General features: G+C 35.7%; 1 long non-coding RNA gene across 1 annotated transcript in view; it reads left to right on the top strand.

Moving 5' to 3' along the window:
- Positions 1-18,756, top strand: part of LOC307191943 — a 94,026-nt gene continuing 75,270 nt past the window's right edge. Inside the window, exon 1 of the long non-coding RNA XR_013829908.1 lies at positions 1-143. This is a non-coding gene — a long non-coding RNA (uncharacterized lncRNA). The remainder of the gene's footprint in view (positions 144-18,756) is intronic.

An 18,756-nucleotide genomic window follows, 5' to 3' on the forward strand; every position in this document is an offset into this window, starting at 1 on the left:
CTTTTGCCACTTCTGTGCCTATGCAAATATATAATGAGTGTTTTTTCATATCTAGAGAGAGAAGACAAGAAAACTTATGCAACGTGCGTTCTGGACTTACTTCAACCACGCACGCATCAAGCAGTGGACAAAAGGAAATAAAGGTACGGTGTCCCTGGTGGCTGCTAATTGGGAGACTCTTACTATCTGTGTCAAGAGTCGTCTTTACTCGTTATTATGTCATTACCAAGTTAGATGGGAAGGGCCACCATGATTTGGCTGGCATGATAGCTATCATAAGGGGATCATAAAATACTGTCTTTCCTCATGTATAGTAGTGCCATCTGCAGGTTCCTTCTCTAGATCAGGGGTCCCCAACCCCTGAGTCCCAGACCGTTAGCAGTCCGTGGCCTGTTAGGAGCCAGGCCGCAGAGCAGGAGATGAGTGGTGGGCAAGCGAGTGAGTGAAGCTTTATCTGCCGCTGCCCGTCGCTCCCCTTTGCTTGCATTACCACCTGCATCATCTCCCCCGTCGCCCGCCCTGGCTGTAGAAAAATTGTCTTCCATGAAACCGGTCCCTGGTGCCAAAACGGTTGGGGACCGCGGCTCTAGATGGTCTTTACATGGTCAGGAAGCTCCAGCAGGATCTCTATATGCAACCCCACCCTGCTTTGCTCCAGACGTATAAAGATACATGCTTTCTCCTGGTGACTGTTCCACGTGCCGACCGGAGACAGTCTTGTACTTAAGGCCAATTCCAGATTGGCTTGCCTCGCCCTCCATCTGCTGCCCTCAACCCTGTAACTTTCAGAATCTACTTGATACCTCTGGCATGTGGATGGTGCCCTTTTGTCCTTTTGGTAACTTATTTATATCTCCCTCCACCCTATTTTCACAAATATTTTAGTTTTTTCAAAGATGATATGGGTAGAAACAAGGTTTTAAAAGGAATAGGGTAGGCAAATTACTGTGAGTAGCAACTCAGCATCATGTCTTAGAAATATAATCATTTTTCACAGTATAGAGAGAGATGGTCTATTATTTGGGGGACATTTCTAGCCTTTTGTAATTCACCAATATTTATTGAACTCCTAATATATATATATATATATATATATATATATATATATATATATATATATATATATATATATATATATATATATATATATATTTAATGGGAATCAAAGATAAAAAAGGCCTTCCCCAGGACAAATAAAAAAGCCAGTCCCCTTAGTCTGGTGCTTTATTCCCTCACAGCTACTCAAAGACTTCACTCTTTTCCCTATTCCTGTCTTTTCTTGTATTAGTTTTCTGTTGCTGCTGTAACAAGTAAAGAACTTAGTGACTTCTTAGTAAAGAACTTAGCGACTTAAAACAACATAAATTTATTATCTTATAGTCCTGGAGGTCAGACATATGAAATGGGTCTCATGGGCTAGAATCAAAGTGTCGTCAGCAGAGCTGCATTCCTTCCTGAGACTCTAGGGGAGAATCCATTCCTTGCCCTTTTTAGCTTCTGGGGGCTGCACATATCTCTAGGCTGTGGTAGCATCACTCTTACCTCTGCCTCAATATTCACGTCTCCTGTGACTCTGACTCTTCTGTCTCCCTCTTATGAGGACTCTTGTGATTACACCGAGCTCACCTGGAAAATCCAGGGCAATCTCCCCATCTCAAGACCCTTAAACTTAATCACATATGCAGAGTCCCTTGTAACATGGTAAGTGACATAGTCACAAGTTCTGGGGATTAGGGCAGCAGCGTCTTTGGGGACGGGACATTATTCTGCTTACCATACTCCTGCATCATGAATTTAGATCATTTTTACTGTTCTTTATTTCTTCTAATTTACCTTTATGCTTTCATTTTCTCATCTGTAAAAAGTAAAAAATGTCGTACATATCACCTAGAGTTGTTTGCAGGAGTATGCGTAGAAGAATCTGGCACACATCACACACTTCAGAAGCTCTTATTGCTTGGGGAATAATATAATTTTACAACCACCTTCATGAGGTTAAAAATTCCATCATCCACACATACTGATGGTAGGTGGTAGGACTTATGAGGCGATATATGATAATTTAATATGATATAATACTTTAGTAATTGACTCTAGGAACATATATGCTTACATTTTGAACAGTTTAATCTTTGAATTACCCTTCAAGAGTCATCAATATTTTAGCAACTCTAGCAGAAAATTATGAACAGATCAATTGCAACTTTGGCTTTCCTTCCCATCTGTGACAGGGTAAACATCTGCATTTTCAGTTTTCTTTCTGCCTTGTATGTTCAGGAAAATTGATTGTTTTCCATTGAGATTTTCCACCCCAGCTACATCTAGTGAGTATCCCCTTTGTGCCAGCTGTTTCTTTAGGTTTTTGTGATATAGTTTTAAGATAATAAATAGAGCATGATAAATTTAGGACAAGTAGAGAGAAAGATACGTAAATAGAGTGACACTGGGAAGGGCTTTGTCTACTCAAGAGGGAATAAGAGCAATAGTGGCTTAAAGCAAAAGAAGTAGGGGTTCAGAGTAAGTGGGGTGGGAGATTTTGAGGAAACCACTTGTAATTCAAGGGTAGGATACCGATGATGACAGAAATGAAAATGTTTTAGATTTTCAGCACAATGAAAATATGTTTCTTACCCTTTGACATTATTTGAGAGATTCTAGTAAATAGGGATTTATTTTCATTACTTTCGGTGGTTAGATTATATTTTTTTCAAACCAACTCCATGCCTTGGCTCGTCATGCGGAGTTTAGTTTTTGTTTAAATTATACATCATCCAGTGGATATGTTACATTCTCTTCAAATTTCTTAAACCCTGCATGTCAGTCATACTCATAAAACCACTTGCATCCATCTGCCTTCTTCTCCAGCAATCTTTATCACTCCCTATCTCTTTCCTCTCACAGGAGGAGCTGACCCTTCTTTAGTTCAAGTTCACCTTTTCTACCTGTTCTAAGAATATTGTTCTTAGGTACAATTTACAAACATGTCCTCAAAACACACTCTCACATACACTTTACCAATGCTGCATTGCAGGTGCTCTCATTTTCTCCCTTCTACAAACAAACTTCATTAAAGAGTCTAAAGAAATTGCTAGTTCTTTCATGTCCAGTTTGCTGCTAAACTCACTTTGATCTGATTATTTTAGTGAGATAGAAAATAGACTTGTAATTATCAAATCCAGTGACTGCCTTCTACTTAATTTGGCTGCTCTATAACATAATAATATTGATCAAACTTTTTTTCCACTATAGTATTCTTCACTATTATATGTTATTTCTATTTCCCCCCTTCAGCTCACTAATTATTCTCTTTCTGGATTTCCTCTAGCTCTGTCCCTAACCATTGGTAAATTCCATGGTTCCACCTTTGACCTTTAACCCATTAGACATAATTTTATGTGTGATCTTATCCACTACTATAGATTTTATTAACACCAATTTAAAAGGCCAATGAAATTAATCTCTAAAGCCTCCTGTGTTTACTATTTCCTTAAATGGAACCAATGAAGTTATTATTAGTGGAAGTATCCATACTTGAAAACTCAAATATCCTTGATATGCCTTGCTTCAGTCCATATCTTTTAGCTATCAAGTCATTAATTGAAACTTCCCCTGTTAACTATGAAATCCCTCTTCTCTTCTCCGTAGCTCTATCAGTTCAGATTTCCTTTCCCAATTCTCTCAATTATTTCAAGTCACTGAACTGAGCTTTCTTGGATATCTCTTATTCTCTGACTCATCCTTTTTTGCAGACTTGGGCATGGCGTTCCCTTCTTTAACACTTGTTTTAAATCTTGGAAAGAAAAAGATAATATATAAGTCCTTTACAATATGACCACAAAGTCCTTTCATTCAATTACCAAGCCCCATCTCATTTTAAACTATATTAGCTCATTTTTAAAATGGTATGTAGAGCTGAGAGTACCACTATCAGAATATAAAGAAGAAACTCTCTAAAGGCACACAACAACACAGCTTCAGGCAGTGTTCCATAGCTATAAATGCTGGATAAAAGCTCTAACGGACAGATCACTTGAGCACAGACAGTAGAAAGAGGCTAGTTGAATCTGTGGCACTCCTGAGTCATGGTCATAAACATTTGACTGATAGTGGCTCACAGATGGCTAACCATTAGCAACACTATGAAAAAAAAGAAATTAGTTACTTGGCAACATCATCACTTCCACTGTCACTTCTAAAACCTTCCTCTTCTTTCTCTGTTACTTCCCCTCTTCTTTTCTCTCTCCCTCAACAAATATGCATAAGATCTTTCAACCTAGGAGCTTGTGACTGGCCCAGGGACCCTTCCTATGAATGGTTCACCTAGAGATTTCCTGATATTGAATTTTTGCCCAAACTAATCTACCCTACTTTCCATTCACATAGGATAAGCAGAATAATTTTTTCATGGCAGAATACCCAAAAGGGGGTTCTCCTTCTGTTTTTGTCTGTGGCTACATAGTATCTCTCATCTCCTGTGTGTTTCTAGAACCTTGCCACACCCATGTCAAGAAGCAGAAGTTAATTCCCCTCCTAATTCTGAGCAGACTTTGTGAATTACACGTGTCCAGGAGAGCATGGCCAAAAGTATGCTATGTTAATTTAAAGGCTGGCCTTAAAAGGGTGCAGGATCCATCTAACTACCTGAGGCATTCACCTTTGGAGCCCTAAGCTTTGATGTGAGCAGTCTAGCTGCCTAGGCTGTCATGATTTGAGGAAGCCAAAAGTAGTCTGTGTCGACTAACCATGTAGAGAAACCACAGAAAGAGGCCCTGAGATTATATGAAGAGAGAGAACTTTCAGTGAATTTAGTCATTTGCTATTCCAGTTCCAACCCATCTGACTACAGTCACATGATATATTCTGAGGCAAAAGTGTTCAACTGAAGCCAAATTCCTAACCTAATGTAAGAGGTAAAAAAAAAAATTTGTTTTAAATACATAAATTTGGTATGATTTATTATGTTTCAGTACTAACAGGCACAGATTTTGTTCAGGCCTCCACTCTACCACTCTATACTCAGAGTAAATCCTGTTTTGTCTAAATTAATTGAAGTTTTCTCATTCTCTGACTTGGTTTAAGAATAAGCATGGTTTAGGGGTGACTTGGGTATGGCCAGTAAGATATGGGGCAATTACTGAAAGGAATCACATGTATAACAAAAGTACACTTTCTTCCATCAGATATCTTCTCTAGAAATGGTTTTAATCAATAACAAGCACACTAAGGGTGACAGAATGAAAAGAGAGAAGGGACCTGGGTCCTTGACACTGTTGATCAACTGAATTAGCCAAACCTGGAAATGCTATACTCGATATCTCTTGTATATGAGGGAATATATTCTGGTTTAGTTAAGAGATTCGACTTAAGTTTTCTGTTATTTGCTGCTTAAATCATCATAACTCTTTTAATACCTCAATATAACTACATGTAATAGTCAAGGATTGTCACTATAGCCCTTGCATTATGGTTTAAGAATAAGGATGCTTAGAATAAGCAACATAAGAAGTGAGAAGTTGGCAAAATAATCTAAAATCAGGGCAGAGAATTGGTTATAAAAATTTACCAGGCTGCAAACATATAATAGGCTAGTACCAGGCTATCTGAAGGGAGGCAGTCTTTTTAAATTAGGTAAACCATGAGGAATTGTTCAAGCGACTAGTCCCCAGGGCCGTGGCCTTTCAGGGCATCTGGATTAGTAGAGAGACTAAATAAAATATAAATCACACAGAAAGGTAGCATTCTCATTCTTACGGAGTAACCTAAAACAGAGGAAGAGTGATGGAGTTGAAGTGAGTGAACTGGAGAAAACTAACTCAAGACATTCACTTGATGGTGGGCTTGAGTTCATACTGAGAACTCAAAAGAGAAATAAGACAGCTTACAAGTACTGACTACGTGAGCAGACAGTCATAAATAATCTTAAATTAGTGCTTATTTTGTATTAGGCATTATTCTAAGCACTTTATGTTTACCAGATTATTTAACTCTCATCAAAACTGTATGTTAATCCCTTCCCAATTATCAGATAGGGAAACAGACACAAGGAGGCTGAATAGCTTGCTCATGGTCTTACAGCTAGTAAATGCGATCTGAAGTTTGAACCCCATGCATTCCAACCCCAGACCTTACGTTTTAACCTCTGAGCTATATTTTGAGGATGATTTACATGTTTAAGTTTGCAAAAAATTGTTGGCTCAGGAGCTGGGAAGATATTAACCTTTCAGGTGGTGAATAGCATTGATCAAACTATGAGGAGATGAAGAAGTGATGACATCCCAGGGGAATTTTCAAATTTCCCTGGGATTTCAAATATAAAGCCATTTCAAATATAAATGCTTTATCAAAAGGAATGAGTATGTTGTAACTGATAGCCTGCTCTAAATAAGTCTAGCTTTGGCTAGTCTCAACCAAAATACTTCCAGGTACAGTTAGTGTGAAGTTTTAAGCTACTCTCACACAAATATATAATATTGTCTACAGCAGCATCCTCAAATACCTCAGTGTGTGTAGAAGGAATTTAAAATTATGATGATTCATGTAAATAAATTGCTTGACTTTAGAAACTGTTGCTGGGAAGATTCTTAAGAAGTTGCATCTGTTGAAAGAAAGAACAGAGAACGAGCACTGACAAAAAAGAGATATATATGGGTGAGAAGTATTAGAAGCCATAAAGATACTTGTGAGAAAGGGAATCAAGTAGCAGCAAAAGCCAATAAAAAGTAACCTTGGGGGCTTCCCTGGTGGCGCAGTGGTTGAGAGTCCGCCTGCCGATGCAGGGGGCGCGGGTTCGTGCCCCGATCTGGGAGGATCCCACGTACCGCGGAGCGGCTGGGCCCGTGAGCCATGGCCACTGAGCCTGCGCGTGCGGAGCCTGTGCTCCTCAACGGAGGGGCCACAGCGGTGAGGCGTACCGCAAAAAAAAAAAAAAAAAAGTAACCTTGGCAACAGAAAGTTTAAACATTTGGAGCTAAGAAGAAAGAGATAAAAGTTATAGTAACTGAAAAAAGTTAATTTCCTCACATCGGAGGAGAGTATTTTTCACTCTTGCACTCACTCACAGACATGCTCAGAAAAGGACATCTATTCAATGATTTCAACAAAAGACAACCAAATCTTATATCAAGGCTAAAGGCTAAAAAATGCAAAATTAAATTCTGAGTCATCTATCTTGGAAAAATTGTTCTGAAATCAAAATTGTTCTTCCTTTTGAATCTTAAAAAAAAAGAACGTTAGAGTTAGAACTTTACTTGTATGGTGTCATTTTACATTCAGAATTATGTAATCTGAGTAATCTTATTCAATTTTATGGACTGCCAATTGTATTATAAGATGTTTTCTCTTAAATAGCCTCAGGCCTTGGCATTAGCCAGGATTCTCTTTGGTTTGGACAACACACCATCCCACTGGGCATTCCTCTGGAATCCGACTATCATTGCGAGGAAATGTCCTCATTTTTATGGCCAGAGAGAATCAGATTGGGGAATTTCTGCCAGGAAAATGCATTGCAGCATCCAAACATATGAGTAAAGAGGGACTGTTTTAAGAACTTCATGGGTTTTTGATCTATGTTTGGGTGTTCAGAATCATCTAGCAAAGGCAAGGAAAGTCTTAAGTGATGGTAGAAGTAGGCCACCTAGTCTAATTTTGGGTAGGAGTTGAATACATGCCCTTAGATCTTGAAGAATACTTATCAATAAAGATTATGAAATCATTAGGTTATCATTACAGCAGTTTGTCAAATAACATATCAGGAGCTAAGAAAGAAGAAAATCACTTTCAGAATATTAGACTATTTTCCAGGGTGGTAACTGAGTGAAGCTTCTATTTGACATCAGATTAAGAGCTATAAGAAGCAGTGCTTGAGTTCAACCTTCTCTCTCTAGTTCAGAGGCATGAATCATAAGGGATGTACCCAGTTACTGAACTATTTATTGTCACCTGTGAATTCTGTTTAAGATTAAAGGGAAGGGATGGAGGGAGGAGGATCCATCACTACAACTAGAAGAAGTGAAAGGACATGTACCAAGCTGCAGACAACAATTAGTTTGCTATATCATACAGTGCAAATAAGATTATGTTTAACTTTGTAAGAAACTACACAACTGTCTTTCAAAGTGACTGTATCATTATCGATTCCTATCATTGGTGCGTGAGCATTCTTGCTGCTCCACATTCTCACCAGTATTTGGGTTTGTGAGTGTTTTGTATTTTAGTGTATAGTAGCATCTCATTGTTTTAATTTGCAATTCCTTAATGACATATGATATTGAGCGTCTTTTAATGTGCTTATTTGCCATCTGTGTATCTTCTTTGTTGAGCTATGTATACAGATCTTTTGTCCATTTTTAAACTGGGTTGTTTATTTTCTTAGTGTTGAGTATTAGAAGTTCTCTGTATATTTTGGATACAAGTCCGTTATCAGATGTATGTTTTGAAACTGTCTTTCCCAGTGTGGCTTGTTTTTCCATCCTTTTTATAGCATCTTTTGTGGAGGAGAAGTTTTAAATTTTAGTAAAGTCCTACTTGTCAATTTTTTTTCTTTTGTAGATAATGATTTTGGTGTTATTTCTTACCTTTTTATTAATAATTCAAAATTAAAAATATTAATAATAAATTATTAATTTCCTAGTGTGAACAAGGCATTTATTTAACCAGACTTTCCAGTGATCAACCTCCCTTATTTACACAGACATACTTCATCAATGAAAGGATTGAGACATTGATTTTGTCAGTGGATATTTTAATAAATGAATAGTTCCGTTTCTGAAATAATCATTGATCTCCTTAAAATATTATAGAACAAATTTTCTAAGAATTTCTTTTCATTAAAAAGAGGGTATTTCCTCTTTCAGCTTCAACATGAAAAGAGCTTAGATGTTATTACTCCTGTCCTTACAATAAGAAAAAGCTTGACAAACTGAAAACCAATGACTTTTCTGGGTCCCACCAGAGAATTGAGGTTTCAGAGCAAACCACCATCCCCAAATCTGAAGAGACAGGTCTTTATAGAAAGTCATAGTTGAGACCTGCATATCTGGAGCAGAAGCTGTTGAAGCCATAAAAATGTTCCCATAATCTTATACAACATGTCTGGCTTTCAACAAAATGTTATAAGGCATACCAAGAAAATAGGTAAAATCAACAAAAGCAAAAGCTGGTTCTTTGAACAGATAAATACCATTAATAAACCTGTAACCAGACTAACCAAAAGAAAAAAGAGAGAAGTTATACAAACTGCCAGTATCAGGAATGAAGGAGGGGCCATCACTACTGATCCCATAGACACTAAAAGGCTAATAAAGGAATAGTACCAACAGTTTTATGTCCACAAATCTGATAGTTTAGTGAAGGAACTTATTTTTTAAAAGAAAATCTAACAAAACTGACAGTAGGAGAGATAGATAACCTAAATAGCTCTATTACTATTAAAAGAAATTAGATCGATAATTAATAATCTTCCAAAAAAGAATGCACCAGGCCCAGATAGTTTCATTGTTGAATAGTAGATTTAAGGAAAAAATAATACCATATTTTCATAATGATCTCTTCCAGGAAATTATAGCAGAGGAAGCAGTTCCTAACATATTCAATAAGACCACCATTGCCCTCATACCCAAACTAGATAGAGACATTACAAGAAACAAAAACTACTGAGCAATATCTCTCATGAACACAGGCTCAGAAATCCTTAACAAAAGTTAGCAAATTAATTTCTATAACGTATTAAAATAATTATACCAGATATTCAAGGCTGATTCAACATTTAAAGATGTTGTAATCTATCATGTTAGCAGGCTAAAGAAGAAAGATTACATGATCATATCAATTCATGTAGAAAAAGCTTTTAACATCCAACATGTATTCATGATAAAAAATACCAGAAAACTAGGAATAGAGGGGAAAGTCCTCAAGATGATAACAAATATATACAAAAGACCTACAACCGACATCATGCTTAACTGTGAAAGAATGAACACTTTTTCCCTAAGACCCAGAAAAAGGCAAGGGTATCCTCTCACACCACTCTTATCAAACAGTATCCTGAATGTTCTAATTAGTGCAATAAGAAAATATATAAATGGCATCACAGGAATTGGAAAAGGAGAAATAATATCTTCAATTTGCAGATAACATAGTTAGCTATGTATAACATTGCAAAGAATAGACAAAAAAATCCTTGGACTAATAAATGACTACATCAAGGTTGCAGGATGCTAGGTTAATGTTCAAAAGTCTGTTGCTTTCCTATATACTAGCAATGAACAATAGGAATTTGAAGTTAAGAAAAAGACATTTATAATAGTATAAAAAAGGAAATAAGTTATAAATATAAGAAAATATGGGCAGTATCTATATGGGAAAAACTAAAAAAAATTCTGATGAAAGAAATCATAGAAGATCTAGATAAGTGGAGAGAGAGTCTGTATTCATGAATTAGAAGACTCGATATTGTTAAGATGTCAGTTCTTCCCAACTTGCTCTATAGATTCAGTGCAGTCTCAATCAAAATACTAGGAAGCTATTTATCAGATATCAACAAGTGGATTCTAATGTTTATATGGAAAGGCAGTAGACCTAGAACAGTCAACAAAATACTGAAGAAGAAGAAAGTTGGAGGTCTCACACTACTCAATTTCAAGGCAATATAAAACAGCATAGTTTTTGATAAAAGATTAAACACATAGATCAATGGAAGAGAATTGAGTCCAGAAATACACCTGTAGTCAACTGATCTTTGATAAAGGAGCAAAGGTAATCCAATAGAGAAAATTTGTATCTTCAACAAATGGTGCTGGACCACTTGAGAATCCATATGCATAAAGTGAACCTAGACAAACAACTTACCTATTTTACAAAAATTATCTCAAAATGGATCATCAACCTAAATGTAAAATGCAAAACTATATCACTTCTAGAAGAAAATATAGGGTAATGTTTAGGTCACCTTGGGTTCAGTGAGGAGTTCTTAGAATACCAAAATCATGATCTATGAATGAAAGAAGATTATAAGTTGAACTTTATTAAAATTAAAAACTTCTGCTCTGAAAATGACAACGTTAAGAGGTTGAAAAGATAAATGACAAATGGGAGAAAATATTTATAAAACATATCTGATAAAAGATTTGAATCCAAAATATGCAAAGAACTCTTAAAATTCAACAATAAGGAAACAAACAACCCAATATGAGAAAATGCACTAAAAGAGACAACTTACTGAAGAAAATATACACATAGCAAATAGGCATAAGAATGGTGCTCAGCATCACATGTCACTGGGGAATTGCAAATTTAAAAATATAAGATACTACTATACACCTATTAGAATAGCTAAAATTTAAAAAAACTAAAGGATATACTAATTGCTGGTGAGGATATAAAACAATAAGAACTCTTATCTATCAGTGCTGAAAATGGAAACAGTACAACCATTTGGAAGACAGTTTGAGAGTTTGTTACAAAGCTGACTTACAATACAGCACAGCAATCATACTCCTAGTATTGGAATGCATTCTCATATTAATATTAATTCCATCTCATTTTAAAAGTAGACATTTTATCAGCAGCTTTTGTATAAGCAAGGGAGATTCTGGTCTTGGCAATAGCCTCAAGTCTGATTTTAACTTTGCCCAAATGGTGGTGATGTTTCACCCTTCTCAGCAGATGAAATTTTCATCTGTTTTTAAAGCAATCTACAGAATATTTATCTCTCAGCTTGCTTCATAAAAACGACCTCCCATGAGGCAGTATGAATTATTTTCACACTACCAGAGTGAGATTTAATGACATTTTTAATAAATAATAGTATCCTGTTTACACATAATAAAGTGTTACCATTTACAGAGTTTCTAGTTTAGATTTACAAAAATATACTAAATCAGACATGAGAATCATGATTTATAATTGTTCTATTACTATTTCTCAAAGTATTTATGGTAGGAAAGGTTAGTGACTGCTGCTGGCATGGTAGTAGCAGAAAGCTAATGATTCTCTTGTCTTTTAAGAGAGTTAGACTCAGTTCATGTGCCAAAAAAAAAATACCTCAAGGCTTAAATGCTAAGCTCATTTATCTCTCATCAGTTAGGTAAATGAGATGCAGAAGTGGTTTCTAGTTTCTAAATAACTTTTTATGCACTACTGAAAGCCTTAAAGGGTCCTAAAATGCTTTCTCTTGTTAATGAAATTTCACTCATATAATCTGTTCCGTAGTCTAGAAGACTCCTTTTTAAAGCCTCCAGGCAGTATGCCATTGTTTATAAGCTCCTTTTTACTATACGTTTACTATACATTTACATTACTGTACATTTACTATACATTTTACTATACAAAAAAAGTGACTATAAATGATTGAACTATACTTTCAGAAAAAATAAGGCACAGTTCCAAATTTAGGACCCACCCCTGTAAAGAGGTGATTTATATTTGGGATTACTATTGATGTTAAATATTGTATTTCTTGGAGGATATTAAGGAATATTCCAGGACTGAACTCTTTATTTTCTCATTATAATAATTTATTTAAGTAAGAATACAATTAATTAAGTGAAAATAACATTAAGCCTTTTTTTAATATGATACTTAAATATATTTGAATGGTTATGGGTCTAAGACTGTATTGGACTTTCAACCAAAAATGAATTTCAATTTGGTCTTTGTTATGGTTTCTTTGGGAATGGGCTATGATATTGATTCAGTTAAAAAGTGAAACTTACTTATAATCCCTGGTCAACATTTCATGACCCTCCAATCTTTGAATTAATTATAAATTGCTTTATAACTATTCCTCGTCTTTTCCTTTCTCTTTATCCATGATCTTCCTCTGACACAGCTATAATATATGAGTTTTCACAAGTTTATCTCTTGACTCTCTAAAGTGGCTTGAATAAAAATTTTCGTTTCTTTCTTAGATCGACAATAGATTAATTTTTTTGTTGACAGTAGGGTGTATGGATCTGTATTCATAATACTTGAAGTAAAGAGAAACTAATAGCAGACAGGCAGCTGTGGGCTCTCACACCAGCAGGGACTTTCAGAAGTGACAAAACCAAGTTAAAGAAGCACCTGGTAAAAATCGAGAGTTTACTTAGATATAGCTACAAAGGATTTGCAATAACGTTTAGTGAGATTGATCAGAAAGTATCAGGAGCGTATATGAAACTAGTTTACTGAGATTCTCTGACAAAGGTAGACTATTGTAGGGCACTTGGGCTCTTATCCATGGACCATGGGAAGAGAGATAAGATTGGCTTTGAAAATAATTCAGTTAAATACAGACCCTTCTAACATACACATCAAGCCCTAATAATGGGCTTAATTCAGAGTTGCTGGATGTTTGAATTTTTCAGAAGCAACAGCAGTTAAAAGAAGTGAATGTAAGTAAAATCATAGGACAAACAGTATCAAAAGTGTACAAAAGTATATAGCACTCTTTGTAGTTTCCTTAGTTAAGTATTAAACAAAGAAGTAAGAGTTATATTTCCTTAAGCATTCAGATTCTTTGAAGATATATCCTAATTAGAGAAAGAATGGTAGAACATGATAAATATAGAAGATAATTAATGTATGCATCCAAAAATATTAAGTGCTTCATGTAAAACCAATACTCATTAATTGTTAATTTAGTAAAATTTGCCATTATGTTCAGGCATATTAAGCCATATTAAGTAGTGTATCTTAAAGTTATTCACACGTTCTGTTCAGCGTAAGGAGTTAAGATGAAAGAATGTTTCTTTAAAATGTAGATGACAAGGTTATTAAAGTAGCACTGTTACTTTAGTTTTGGAATTCAGAATAGGAAAACAGCAATATGAAACAGTAAAGTTTATTTCAGTGTTTTAAAGTCATGCAGGGTTCATTAGGTAGCTATTAAAAGGCAATTTTTTGTTCATCTTGCTTTGACCATATCACCTTAGGCTTTCCAACAGGGTTCTCCTGCCAAGAAACAAATTAAGTACTTATTAGAGGGTCACTAAGGCATCGTTACAGGAGTAATAGCTCACTATAGGTTTTTGTCATTACTTCATTTATTACTTTCTCTCTCACAAGCTTTATAGAATCATGAATTTTTAATGTGTTGTGCTCTGTGATTATCTCAGCTTTGTTACTGCTCATGGAATTTGTTTCCTTTTTGATTTTAACAGCTTGTTTACAAAATGATAAGTTCTTTTTCCTACATGAACTTCTATAAAATGGCTAGAAAGATGCTATAAACTTGACAATTTAATGCAGAATATAAACAATTATAATATGGATTCTTTATCATTTCTATGATCCCTTGCTTACTTTCCCTCTTTATCATTTTCTAATTTCCGGTGTTAGGTATATTATGTATTTCAATAGTTGAACCCCAATGAAATCTGAAAATGTCATTGATAGGCCCATGCTGTAAAGTTTCTTCAGGTACCTCCAATAGTACACCAGTGTGGACACTCTCTAAAATGGAACTTTTAGAAGAGGAGATCAAGATGGTGGAGTAGGAGGACACTGAGCTCACCTCTCCCCATGAACACAACAAAAATATATCTACATGAGGAGCAATTCTCACTGAAAACAAACTGGAGACTGTCAGAAAGACTCTTCTATAACCAAGGCTATAAAGAAAGATCCACACAGAGTTCAGTAGGAAAGAAAGAGAAGCGATTAGTACAGGGCTTGTGCCCCTAGGAGGAGACAGAAGAGGAAGGAGGGGGATTACTTTGTCTTGAGATCCTCCCTGGAGAGTGAGTGGTTTGAACCACATGTTGGGCATCTTACCCTGCGGTTCAACACCGGCAAGACTAATCCCCTTAGGTGCTGTGAAAACCAGTGGGACTAACAGGAGGTCTGTAAGAAATCTAGACTTCTCTCATGAAGAGCAAGCACACACACTTGCTTACTCCTGGGACCAAGGCAGGAGAAGCAGGTTGAAACTGTCTGGGCCTTGGCCAGTTTCCCACAACCACCGCACCACATGCTCTGGCCCATGCTGAGCACTTGTTCCAGCCCCTCTTCCTCTGGAGCAGCTCCCCACTAGGGTGAAGGCTGCTGTTGCCAAGGAGGGTGCAAGGTTAGGGGGAACAGAGCTGGCTAGGAACCTGCAATTAATCTAAATGGGGTGAGGGCAGCCATTACTGGTGCTCGAGGAGGCAGTGGATTGCGAGCTTTCCTGGGCTCTGACTGTCGACCCAGACTGCCCCAGCACATGCCCCTGCCCACACTGGTCACCTGCTCTGGTCCCTCTCCCTCAAGCACTGCTCCTCTCTGCTGGAAGGAGGGAGAACACACACTTAGTAGGAATGGAACCAGCTTGGACCCGACCCTCAGGGCTTCTGCTTTAGCACCTTGGGACCCAACCCAGCCCATGATAGGGTGGTGGCAGGCTCTGAGCATTAGGAAAAGCCCTAGCTCATACCTGGTTCTGGCTCTAGCTCCTCTATCCCCAGCTCCAGTCTTCCCCCAGCACACCCTAGTGGAAGATGTGACCCATGTTCAGCTCTCCCACCAAAGCTGTTGGGCACATGTCAACTGCATAGGGATACTCCCAAATAAGGATACCCCTTCAGGACCAGGATAGGAAACTGTTTCACCAAATTTCATAGAGGCAGTGAAGGTTAAACAAAATGAGAAGACAGAAGACTGTTTCAATTGTACTACGATTCAACTTGTACTTTAAAAATAGGTGAATCAGCTGCCTGTTTCCCCTTATCCCCAACCCCTGGCAGTCACCAGCCTACTCTCTGCCTCTGCGTGTTTGGCCAGTTTAGACACCTCATGTAAATGGAATCATGCAGCATGTGGGGAGTTGCTAATCAACGAACATAGCGTTTCAATTATGCAAGACGGTTAAGGTCTCTAGAGAGCATTGTGCCTATAGTTAACAATGCTGTATTGTACACTTGAAAATTTTGGAAGGGTAGCTTTCATGTTAAATATTCTTACTACAATAAGAAGTGTGATTCAAATGTTTAATTTTTTATTTTTAGAGCTAATATACTTTTTGAGATTAATCTTAGTAATCATATTTTGAGAAAAATCTTAGGTTTAAGTAGAGGTGACAAGATTTATCATAGGAATTTTCCTTATCCTGCATTTTCTGAAATACATTCTCAAATATGAGGCACGTAATTTAATATATTTAATGTCAATCGCTATTGTTAGAGTATTATAACATTTTATTGTGAACTACTTTATTTCTAGTGTTTCTGAGTGTAAAATAGCTATTAATTTGTAAGATTGTGTGACCTGTCCTGATAGATTTTAATGCTATATGTAAGAAGTTAATACTTCAGTCATTGCTTGAAGTACATAATACTGTGTTTTGAAAACTTTCTCAAGAATAATAATAATTAAACAAATTAACACATAATATATATTTAATATAAGGAACACATGTGCCAGGTTCTTCTTATGTGGAAATAATAAAGAAGAATGAAAATCTGAGTTGTTACCAAGTCTGAATTTTAGAAATAAAAAGTTAATTTATTTAATTAAATCTATAACTCCTTCCAGTTGGACCAAATCAATATTGACAGATTGGAAACTAACTTATAATGCAGGTGGAAGGATGTAAGAAGAATGATTAGGACTTTAAATGACTGAATGTGAATGGATCCTTCAGATGTGCTTAAAAACAATTTGTTTTCCTAAACCCATTGAAGTCTTTTTTCTAAAGTTATTCTTTGTTTGATTCCAATCATATAGTGATGATTTTAAAATGAGTACATTGTTGCCAGAGAATTGAATCCAAAAAACCTGCCGTCTTTTAGTATATTTTATTTTTTTAATAAAAATTGTATATATTTAAGGTATACAACATGATGATTTGATATACATATATATAGTGAAATGATTACTACAGCCAAGCTAATTAACATATTATCTCTTGATGAAGTTACCGTTTTTTTGTGTGATGAGAGCACCTGAAATTTACATATTCAGGTAAATTTAAGCAAATTTCCAGTATTCGATACATTGTTATTAACTTTAGTCATCATGCTATACATTAAATCTCTTCATCTTATATAACTGCAACTTTGTACTCTTTAACCAACATCTCCCCCGGTAACCACAATTCTACTCTCTGCTTTTACATATCTCAGCAGTCCAACTTCTGTGTATATACCCAAAGAAAATGAAATCAGTACCACAAAGAGATATTTGCATTCCCATGTTCATTGCAGCATTGCTCATGATAAACAACCTGAGTGTCCCTCAGTGAATGGATAAAGAAATTGTGACACACACACACACACACACACACACACACACACACACACAGAGGAATATTATTCAGTCTTAAAAAAAGAGAGATCCTCCCATTTGCAACAACATGGATGAACTTGGAGGGCATTATGCTAAGTGAAAATAAGCCAGACACAAAGAAAAAAAAAAAACACATGATCTCATTTATATGTGGAATCTAATTCCATTGAATTAACATCATTTTTTCATAGAGGAAGTTTAAGCTACAACACCTGAATTACTAAATATTTAAAACCAGCATTGCCTGAATGATTGTTTTCATTGGAAGTAATGCAATCAGAGAAAGTAATTAATAACCAGTATCTCAGGAGATTGTAAAATTGCAGGTTTTTACAGTGACAATTAAGTTGTTATCTAACCATAAAGCTTAAATGGAAAATTTTGCTTTGATGTCATTCATGGTGATTAACATACAAAACATAAAGATCTCTTTGTATAATTGATTATAAGAATGTTGAGATTGACATTTTTTCATGCAAACTGGTATATTCAAGTACAAAACATCTGAACATTTAAAAAAAAATTAACCAACATGTTAATTTATGTGCTCAAACTCTCACTTGGCATTATCAGTTCAAACATATTTTTTATGAAGGAGAGTATAACTTCTGCAATGGAAGATTCAGTATTTGCCATTTTGATTATTCTGTAAGTTCCATTTCTGTTAGTAGAGTATGATTTTGATGAGGTGATGAGGTGAGAATTTAAATAATTCACAGTGGGTTTTTTTCTCTCATTTAGTCAGATAGTGAGCTTATGTGAATGCCCTATAAACTCATCTCAGTGCACTTTTCTTGTCCTCTACTTGTCCTTACATAAGCAGTGACTATTAAAATGATAGGAGTCACAGGTAGAAAACAAATTTATGGTTACCAGGGGGAAAAGGGTGAGTGGATAAATTGGGAGGTTGAGATTGACATATACACACTACTATGTGTAAAATAGATAACTAATAAGGACCTACTGTATAGCACAGGGAACTCTACTCAATACTCTGTAATGACCTATAATGGGAAAAGAATCTAAAAAAGAGTGGATATAAGTATATGTATAACTGACTCACTCTGCTGTACACCCGAAACTAACACAACTTGGTAAATCAACTATACTCCAATAAAAATTTTAAAAAAAGAAAATGATAGGAACTTTAAAGACTTCAGAAGTTTCTTGGTTAATGTTTCCAGAGAAATAACAAAATTACATATATTGTATTTAAATAACAGGATTTATTTTAATAGTTTTATAAATGACCTTGAATAATGACATTGCATAAATGATTATACAATGACCCTTGTATAATCATTCAGGATCTGAATGAGGCACTTAATTTTTCAAAAAATGTTTGTTGCAGTTTGTGAGGAAAATTATAAATTACATATAAAACTGAAGCTATTTAATCTTTCTATATGTCAACTTCCATATAGGAAATTGATGTAAAGCTGTCTTTTTCCCATTTTGGTCATAGATTGGTATGAAAGGATCCAACTCTTAGAAAAATCATGTCATAAAAATTGTTCT

The sequence above is a fragment of the Stenella coeruleoalba genome (assembly GCF_951394435.1).
Source record: "Stenella coeruleoalba genome assembly, chromosome: 9".
Taxonomy (NCBI): Eukaryota; Metazoa; Chordata; class Mammalia; order Artiodactyla; family Delphinidae; genus Stenella; species Stenella coeruleoalba.